Genomic DNA, 9,977 nt, shown 5'->3' on the forward strand with positions numbered 1-9,977 from the left:
ACATACTTCCCATATGTCAGGTCACCAACAGCTTTCTAGGTGACTGGAATGAAAGGAATGGAAACTCACAGTTCTAGACGTTCTTCTTTACCTGCCCCTCCCAAGAGGGTAATATTGAAAGAGTAGTGTAGCACTGGTACAGCAATGAAGCAAGGATAAATTAAGCAAGTTGACCCAGGAGTGTCTCTGACAGGAATGAGAAAGGAATTCTCCTATGGGACTGTTGAAACTCATGCCAAACATGCAGAAGTAATGTTTTCCAGTGGTGGGCTAGGAACCTCTATGTTTCTGTTCCATTATGCTAGTTTTGCTATGAATGACATCCAGGAACACTCCCTCCTAGTTACTTCTGCTTGAAAGTTATTGTCAATCTGTAGTTATATAGAAATTGAAGGATAAATATATCATTGTAGGTAGAAAAAAACACTCTCTCTCTTGGTCCACTCTGTATCTAGGCAGATTTCTGCATGGCCTATGCTTCTATTTGTCATTTGTGGAGTGTTTAAAAAAAATCAGTTTAGCACCCTATAATAGGGCTTTCTCCTGCCAGCCTTGCATGGTGCTTTTTGGTCATGCTTGAACAAACTAAGAAATAAGAGGTGTTCTGCCCAGTTATAAAGTAATTTTAATAAAGTACCAGTGTTCTTGCCAAAACATGTAGATGTTGGCTACAGGTGGCTAGGCTGTGTTCATAAAACATTAGTTAAGCTATCTGGAAACCACAGCTTGAAGGCTGTAGATTAAAAAAACAGGGTGTTTTGGGCCTCCCAAAATGCAAGTACGAGATAAGAAAATTCAAGCACAGGATGGTAAAGGGCCTCAGGACCACAGACACAAAGCACAGACTGTCAACCACAGATCACTAAAGAAATGAAGCCTTAGCAGCTGAGTCAATTGATTTTGTGGTTTACCTGCAATATAGGTAAAACCTATAACCTGCAGTAAAGTGAGATGTAACACTGAACTGTGAGCCAACAAAGAAGGAGCAAGTTGACAGACTGATAGCGAACATGAAAAATGACCCCAAGCAGACCTTGACTGAGGAGGGGAAAACGTGCATCATTGTTTTCCTGGCAAAGAGGAAGAAGAAATCCTTAATATTATCACTGTAGTCAAGGCAAAGAACTTAGGATGCTGACAACTTACTACAACCAGCCCTTGCTTTTCCTAAAGCCTGGTTTTATTGACTTTTGAACCCAGTGGAAAGAGGAGCATGAGACCAGAGAAAGGTATAGATAATACTAACTTTGTATATAGTAGTTATCATTATATCATTATTGAATTAGCTGCAGTTATTAGCTAATTTGGACAACGACAACAAATCTTACCATGATTGTAGCCAGACTAAAAAGTAACAATTCTTTCATTTGCTAAGACTTTAATTCTTGGCTTATGTTATGGAGTGTTTCTTTAGTCCACTTAGATTGCATGGGGTGTTTGGTTGGAACCCTATGGATGTACAGATGAGACTTGACTGGAACAATTAGTGGAGAAGGCAGGCAACAAAGCCTGTGACCTGTGCTGCAACAGCCCAGCAAACCAGGAATGGGTTCAGAACATGCCCAGCACTCAGAATGATCTTACCAACACCTAAAGATCATTGTGTAATGTAAAAGTCCCCAATTTTGTGAGCCTGGGCCTAAAACTGTTCTTTGGTACACAAATCAGATGGCTGGAAAAGTTATTGGAATACGACTCCAAAGTTGCTATACAGATGGACTCTTCTGTTAAGAACAAGTTCACAGATGCAGTACATATCCAATGAATCTGTGTGAATCTGCTTCCAAAAGAACCTTGACATTTCTAGTAAAAGTGAAGTGTTAGGAGTTGATGTCTGAATACATAATTCTTTCTCCCTTGAAATGCAAAATGTTAATAAAAATTCACACAAAGGTCACTAAATGCTTACTAATTAGGAGAAAAGATTGCTGCAATCTTCTTGCACTGGACTCCTGGTAAGCACCTGCTTTAATGCTTACACACACTAACAAGAACCAGTGAGCACTATTTCGTAACACCTACGAACTTCAGGCAGTTCCCAGGGGATTCACACGTGAATATTAATGAAGGAGGGGAAAAATAACAAGGTGTCCTGTTTCCAGTTTGCTTAGGCAGTGGCCTCTGGCAGCTACAGTGCTGGTATACAGAGAAGTGACTGACCTTACTTGCCTCTTTTCCAATCACTTCTGCAAATAGTCCTTTTACCCAAGACATGCAAAGTGAGCTTGCGGTGTGTTCATGTCAAAATGCAAGCAGGTTGTACCCCTGGTGGAACAGATACCCTTACATTTAAGGAAAGTTTGCATAGTTTGTTTTGTGCCAGGTTGTTTGCAGATGAACCATTTTCTCTTCTCCTCCCAACACATGCAGCTTTCAGAAGGCGTTTTATATGGAAAATGCTGTGGGCAGGGGATGGGTGGATGTGGGGGTGAGGGTTAGACTGGAGCTTGGATAAAAGGGTTCTGTCTTTCTGAGCAGGAGTCGTAGTCCACACCTAATTTGCAAACCAACTTTATTAAGGCAGCTTTGTTTGAAAGAATGTTGGAACAAAACATTATTATTTTTTAATTATGGAGCTGTAACAGTTGTAGCGGACAGAGTACAGATCAGGCATGATAAAATCCAATTGAGACCATTTGCTTTTCAGACCTTCGTGTCTACTGTGCTTCTTTGAAAAGCTTTTTAGTCTTCAAATAAGTACATAATTCTTCTGCCCTCCCTTTTGATTGAGTGAAGACCCTTTATAATAGGTAAACTATGAGTAATTTTTTGATTGCTTTTAATGCATTTAAGGAAACCAGTGTGACCCCTGCTGCAGGAACCACATCTTTCTGCACACAACACAATTCTGAGATTGTTCATGCTGCATGTGAAGGTTCAGTGAGACTAACTGTTCTGCACATTTTGTATGGCAGAAGCTGCAGGATAGCTCTTTTTTTTTTCTTTGTGCAGTCTCCTAGATCATTTCCGTTGCAGATGCAAATCCCCATTCATTGGGAATTTAGGCCAGTGGACAGCAGGCTTCCTTGCCACTTCTGCATGGCAAGTCCACAGACTGAAAGCCTGTCGTTAACTACATGTATCCTTTAGGAATAGGAATCTGTTGTATCCGTTAGGAATATCCAAGTCTTTCTGCAGTTTAGTATAAGCAGTCTGTTGTTTCAAAACCATTCTCTGACTTTGTGGGTGCCTGCAATATATTTAGAATATGCTTTAGTTTAGGTGATTTTTAATAATTTTTTTATCCAACACATCTCTCTTTTTGTTTTCAGCTACTTACGTTGCATTTGGTATGTCCCTTATGACCAGATTTTTTAAATTGTAGCCCCTCCATAGATTAAGTTTTCTGAAAATCTGGTAACTGATTTTCATACTTACTTTGAAATAGTGAGTTTTAACCTCTGTGGTCTCTACTTTCAAGAGTATTTACTTCTGAAAACCCTTTCCTTTTTTGTGAGATGAGGGTGAAGGCATTTTGTTGCAAAATACACGTATATATATCATGCCTGATAAATGCATCAACATTGAATGGAAATCTGTAACATTTAAATACATATAGCTGTGAGAAATGGTAGGAAAAGTCAGATGCATAGGGTAGTTTTTCTGCAGTTTTACACTGGCTCTTCTACACTGAGGCCAACACCATCGCTCTAGGGTAATTAGAAAATAGTTTTGCCCAGAGTTGGTTTGCTAGTTATTTGTTCGTTTCTAGTGGAGTGCAAACTACAACAGTTGCAGTGCAAACACAAAAGAAGCCATGACTGATGCCTCCGAAGTGTGCGATCCAGGCCTATGCCTTTGACAGCCTTTTGCCTTACAAACAATATCAGTGTTGGTGGAAGACAACAGTCAACTGTAATTTATCCTTGTGTTTGGCTGTTGGGAGCCACTGCCTAATCTCTGGTGGCAGTGCCTTTTGTAAGTGCTGTCTGACTGGTTTCCGCCGAAATGAGCCAGACTTGCTAAATCACTTGGATAGTAATTTAGCGTGGCACATTTGGAATGGCGGGCTATTCATAAGCACTAATTAAGACAGCTCTGTTGGGGTATCTCATTATGCTGTGATGTCCAGCAAAGGAATTGCTGAGTACCTACGGCACGTGAGACCCTCCTGGCAGGGCAGGGTCTAGAAGAGAGCACTGGTTCACAGTGTTATCCTCTGTTTGACTTTCCTTAGAACATCAATAATAGGTGGAGTAGAGATAAACTGAAGATGGATTGGAGCAAGTGAAATGTATCTCAGTATCAGCAATTTAGAGTGTAGTTCTCTGATGCTCTTTCTTTATGTTCACTGCTAAACCACTACCAGTAATAAATCAGGATAACAGCTGCGTGTTAAATAGCCTGTCAAGCTGGCTGATTAGTCCACTATGACTCTCTGTGAAGAGTGAAGAGCTCCACAGTATTTCTCATGGCTCATCAAGAAGAAAGAAGCCCAAGTCACCTGCATCACTTTGGTCACTCACTAAAAGGCATTTAGGGTCGTCAGTCCCTCGTGACTCACACCATTGACAATAAATTACATGCAATTAAATTATGTGTGACTGATAGAACTTGCATTACAATATTTTGGGTGCAAAGAGGTATTTCAGGTTCCAGGTGCTCTGGGATAATCATGTAGCTTTATAAAATAGAAATAGTATTTCTTCAAAATCCTGTTTACTAAAACCAGTACTTACTGAGAATGTTTTGTGGTTATAGTTTAGCCATATTTAATAGTTAAAACCAATGTTTCCATTGTTGCTTCAAAATATCTGAAGAGCTCTTACAACCTTTACAGATCTTTGGAAGCAAAAATTAGCTTTCTAGTTACAACAAGCATTTTTTTTCTTTTCTTGTGAAATTCACTTCAGCAGAGACAGCACAATGTTTTTTTCACATTAGTTGTAACCCAAAACTATTCTCTAAGAAGCTCCTTAGGATTTTGAAAGAGAGTACATACCGAGATGAACAGCTGTGGAAAACTGCAGAAGATAAAAATAATTAAAAGTCCCTTTTCACAAGCCCCCAGCAGATTGCACAGCCAAACCAGCAGTATATTTTGATCTTTATGAATATTACCTACCTATTAGAAGCAGATAGATGTTTTTTTAAACAGGATTTCATATCAGTTCAAACTGATTTCCATTGTTTGCACTTTTTTACTTCTAGTATCTTAATTATCTCTAAATTTGCCTGCAATAATTTCAAGGTATCTGCAAGCTGCAGCATTTGACATACCCTAAGAAAAAAGGATTACCTCTGTTTTCCTTGATCTATAATAGAGTATTTAGAAAACATTGCAAATCCTCTCTGTGTTTTTCTGTCTCAGTATGCTACTGTTTTAGAAAGCCTCTGGATCAAAGCACAATAGATACATACTTCAGGCATGCAGGGACTGATCTTTGGGCCTGTAATTGTAGCTGTGTGAGGGGTAATTGACAGCAGTTGGTGGTTAAGTAGTGAGTAAGTCCAACAGCTACTCAGCAGAATATTTCACTAGTCACAACTCCTCCTGTGTTTATGTGACCAAATGTGCTGCAAACATTTTCATTTACAATAGGCCCTCCATCCCATGACAGCCTGGTGCTTGGCTTCAAGCACATTCCAAGGAGTAGGGCAGCATCTCAAGTTACAAACCAGTGGTGTCTTTCCTACCTCAGACTCAAGCTGAGGCTTTATTTCCTTTTCCCAAGTTACCATAAATTAATCTTTAATTGAAGTGACTCATCAGCATGCTCCTCAGCTGTCTTCAGAACTTCTGAGACATGATTTGTATCAAGTAGTGTATGAAGGAATTTTCTTATCTACTTTCTTGGAATATGAGCTCTTGGATTTCTCCTCTGTGTGACACACTTAAAGGTAATAATGCTGTGATATATGGGGAGGCAATGAGAGCTGACATTTTACTTCCTTGCCCTTCCAAAAGATTTGGGAAGAGCATCAAATCTATTTTAGATTGATAAAACATAGCTCAAAGCTAGGAGAGCTGCAGCCCCTGAACATTACATGAGACACATTGTGTACTCTAAAAGAAGATGCAAAGGCATGAATCCCAGCTCCTTAATCCTCAGTTAATGTCTGACCTGTGACATTCCTTAAAGCTAACTTTTTAGAGGGAGCCTGGACCTTAGCTGCACTGTGTTTTAAAGTTTGGAAAGGATAATCCTCCTTCCAGGACCAGCTTCTTTAGGAGGTTCAGGCATGTCTGTGCTTTTCTCTCACCCTTCTCACACTGTGTTAGCCATTGCTGTGTGTCAGGCTGACTGAAGAACAGGTCTGATAGAGATCAGCATCCCCAAAATGTTTCTGGGGAAGCTGGGTTCAAGCTGTTCAAACATAACGTATAAATAAGAATTTGTGTGTGTGTGCTTGCCTGTGTATGTGCTTTGAAATGACAGCAAAATGTTTAAATTGACATTTCTAAGGAAAATACGAGATTTGCATATTTGCTACCTCTGTGAACAAAACTAGGGGGACAAAAAGGAATGCACCTTCCTGGCTCACAGCTGTCTTAAGCTCTGTGTGTGCTTATGGAGAGGCACGTGAGCCATGGGGCAAATGGAAATGAGGCACGAAGTGAGCAGGTTTGGTAGCACAGAAGGGACATGTGGCTCTTTTAGGAGTTAATAAAACTGGAAACACTTAGAGCAATCTTGAGGCAATGGTAATTACATCAGAAGTGGAGAATTGTTATTGACACAGGTAAAGAGTAATGAATACAAATCTGCATAAATATTAAGAGTCCAAGGAATTGTTTTGAAAACATAGAACTTCTTAAATAAACATACAGAAATAAAGGTTGTGTCACTGCCTGGCAATAAGAAGTACCAAATTCATGGTAAGCTTTATCTTTATGTTGGTTGTATCAACATACTCCAATGGTGAACTATGAGTTTTCCTTGAGAAAATAAATTGTGTCCACATAAACCAACATCAACATAAGCTATTTAATTCTAGTCAACTGCCAGACAATTTACATTGCTTGTTTAAAAGACTGATTTGGAATGCGCAGTGTGACTGTTTTTGGAAGGAGGATGTGATTTGTAACCACAAATTTTGTTATCTTTAAATAACTGCCCAATTTGGTAACTTTTTTCACTGGTTAGGTCATCGAGCAGCACCCATTTCCTGGAAATACCTCAATATTATACAAGAGCACTTTTGAATGCACTTAAAAAACCTTTGCTTTGACTGCATCCCCTCTGTTGCTGGGTGGTAGAGCTGGGTGGTAGAGGCACAAAAAGTGGGCAACTGGGCCTGTGAGCCGTTGTCTCCCCAGCTGCAATGCTCAGGCACACCCTCTTCCCTGGTTTTCATGGACTTGCAAGTAGACCACCCAAGAGTACACTGTGCTTGTTTAATAATTTGTCAGTAACAAAATCTTATCATTGGTGTTTCTTACATGGTATTCCTCAGGTGCCTGCATTTCCAACTGGTTGCCCCAGTCCTGCTGTCATCAATTTCTCTGCTTTTCAAAAATATTGCATTATTTTACTTAATCTTGCTTGGGATTGGTGCTTCACATGCAGATGCTTAGCTTTCCCATCCTTGTTCACTGCAACCAGTTAGAATAACAGACGAAAAACCTAAGTTCCTCCTCATCATTGTGTTCAAGATCAAAGAGAGAGGGGAAGGGGATTGCTGGCACACTGGGATGGTGATTCCTCTTGGATGCTATATCTTATTGGGTGCTTGTGAGGTCAGGTTCATGACCACATGAAGAACCTGAATGTACATCAGTCTATGGGGCCTGATGAGATGCATCCCAGAGTCCTGAGGGAATTGGCTGATATAGTTGCCAAGCCCCTCTCCAGGATATTTGAAAAGTCGTGGCAGCCCATGAAGTCCCAGGTGACATCTTTAAAAAGGGTAGAGACAAGTACCCTGGGAACTACCAACCTGTCAGCCTCACCTCTGTGCTTGGGCAGAACATGGAACAGATCCTCCTAGAAGCTGTGCTAGGGCACACAGAGGACAGGGAGGTGATTCAGGACAGCAGCAGAGCTTCATCAAGGGCATCTTCACCTGCCTGACCAACCCGGTGGCCTCCTGTGATGGAGTGACTGCAAGAATGGGCAAGGGAAGAGCTATGGGTGTTGTTTATCTGGACTTCTGTAAAGCTTTTGACATGGTCCCTTACAACATCATTCCCTCTAAATTGGCGACAGATGGATTTGATGTGTGGACTGTTAGATTAGTAAGTAGTTGGATGGTGCCATCTGGTCAATGGCTCAGAGTCCCAATGGACATCAGTGACAAGTGGTGTCCCTCTGAGGTCTGTACTGGGACCAAGTGCTATTTAATATCTTCATTAAGGACATTGGTGGAAGGATCAAGTGCACCCTCACCAAATTTGCAGATGACACCAAGCTGAGCGGGGCTGTTGACACACTCAAAGGACAGGATGCCATCCAGAGGAACCTAGGCAGGCTGGAGAAGTGGACCCATGAGAATCTCATGAAGTTTAACAAGACCAAGTGCAAGGTGCTGCACCTGGGTTAGGGCAACCCCTGGTATCAGCACAGGCTGGGGGATGAACAGATCGAGACCAGCCCTGGGGAGAAGGACTTGGGGGTGCTGATGGATGAGAGGCTGGACATGAGCTGGCAGCTTGAACTTGCAGGCCAGAAAGCCAAATGTGTCCTGGGCTGCATCCAAAGCAGCGTGGCCAGCAGGGCAAGGGAAGGGATTCTGCCCCTCTGCTCTGCTCTGGTGAGACCCCACCTGCAGTGCTGCATCCAGCTCTGGGATCCCAGCACAGGAAGGACATGGACCTGTTGGAGTGAGTCCAGAGGAGGCCGCCAAGACAATTAGAGGGATGGAGCACACCCCCTATGAGGAAAGGCTGAGAGAATTGGGATTGTTCAGCCTGGTAAAGAGAAGGCTTCAGGGTGACCTAATTGCACCAAGACAATTAGAGGGATGGAGCACACCCCCTATGAGGAAAGGCTGAGAGAATTGGGATTGTTCAGCCTGGTAAAGAGAAGGCTTCAGGGTGACCTAATTGCAGCCTTCCAGTACCTGAAGGGAACCTACAAGAGGGATGGAGAGGGACTATTTACAAGGGGGAATGGATTCAAACGGAAAGAGAGTAGGTTTAGATTAGATATTAGGAAGAAATTCTTTACTGTGAAGGTGATGAGGCATGGGCACAGGTTGCTCAGAGAAGTTGTGCATGCCTCATCCCTGAGAGTGTTCAAGGCCAGGTTTGATGGGGCTTGGAGCAACCTCATCTACTGAAATATATCCCTACCCATGTCAGGGGGTTGGAACCAGATGATCTTTGAAGTCCCTTTCAACCCAAAGCATTCAGTGATTGTCTTTTCTCTGTGCCATTTGTAAAGGTCCCCCGCCAGGGAGTTGCGAATCTCTGTGACAGCACTGGTGTGCATCAATACGCATTTGCCAACACAGCCTCCTATCTTTGGGGGTTTGATCTAAAGTGGAATATTTGCGATGAGACTTTAAACTTGCAAATATTCAAAGTCGTGCTCGGACTACGTGTGCAGGCAGAGTGACAAAAAGCCCTGATGCAGGGGGTCAGTTTTCGGTCCCTCCCAGCTTCGCTCCCAAGAGCTGCGGGAAACCTGCGGGAAATGGCGGAGTTGTGTCTGCGTGTTTACGACTGTCGGGGTCCTCCCGTGCATCCTTCGGGAGCGGAGGAGCGCCGGGAAGGCGGCCGGGGGCAGCGCCACGTCGCACCTCCGGCGCGGGGAGGGAGCGGGGCGGCCGCGGGGCGGGGGCGGCGGTGCCCCCGCTGCGCTCCGGACTGTGCAGCGCCGCGGCGGGCGGGGGGAGCTGGCGCTGCTCCTCCCCCGTCCCGGAGGCGAGCTCTTCATCCACGTTTGCAAGTTTGCAGCGGTGGGAGGAGGAGGAGCGGGCGGGCCGGGGCGGGCGGCTTCCCTCCCTTCACTCTTTTCCCTCCCCTCCCTCCATCGTCCCTTCCTCCCCTCCTCGCCGAGCGCGCCCTGCGGCTGTCCCGCTCGCTGCGCTCC

Source organism: Coloeus monedula (genome assembly GCF_965178545.1).
Source record: "Coloeus monedula genome assembly, chromosome: 1".
In the NCBI taxonomy this organism is placed as follows: domain Eukaryota; kingdom Metazoa; phylum Chordata; class Aves; order Passeriformes; family Corvidae; genus Coloeus; species Coloeus monedula.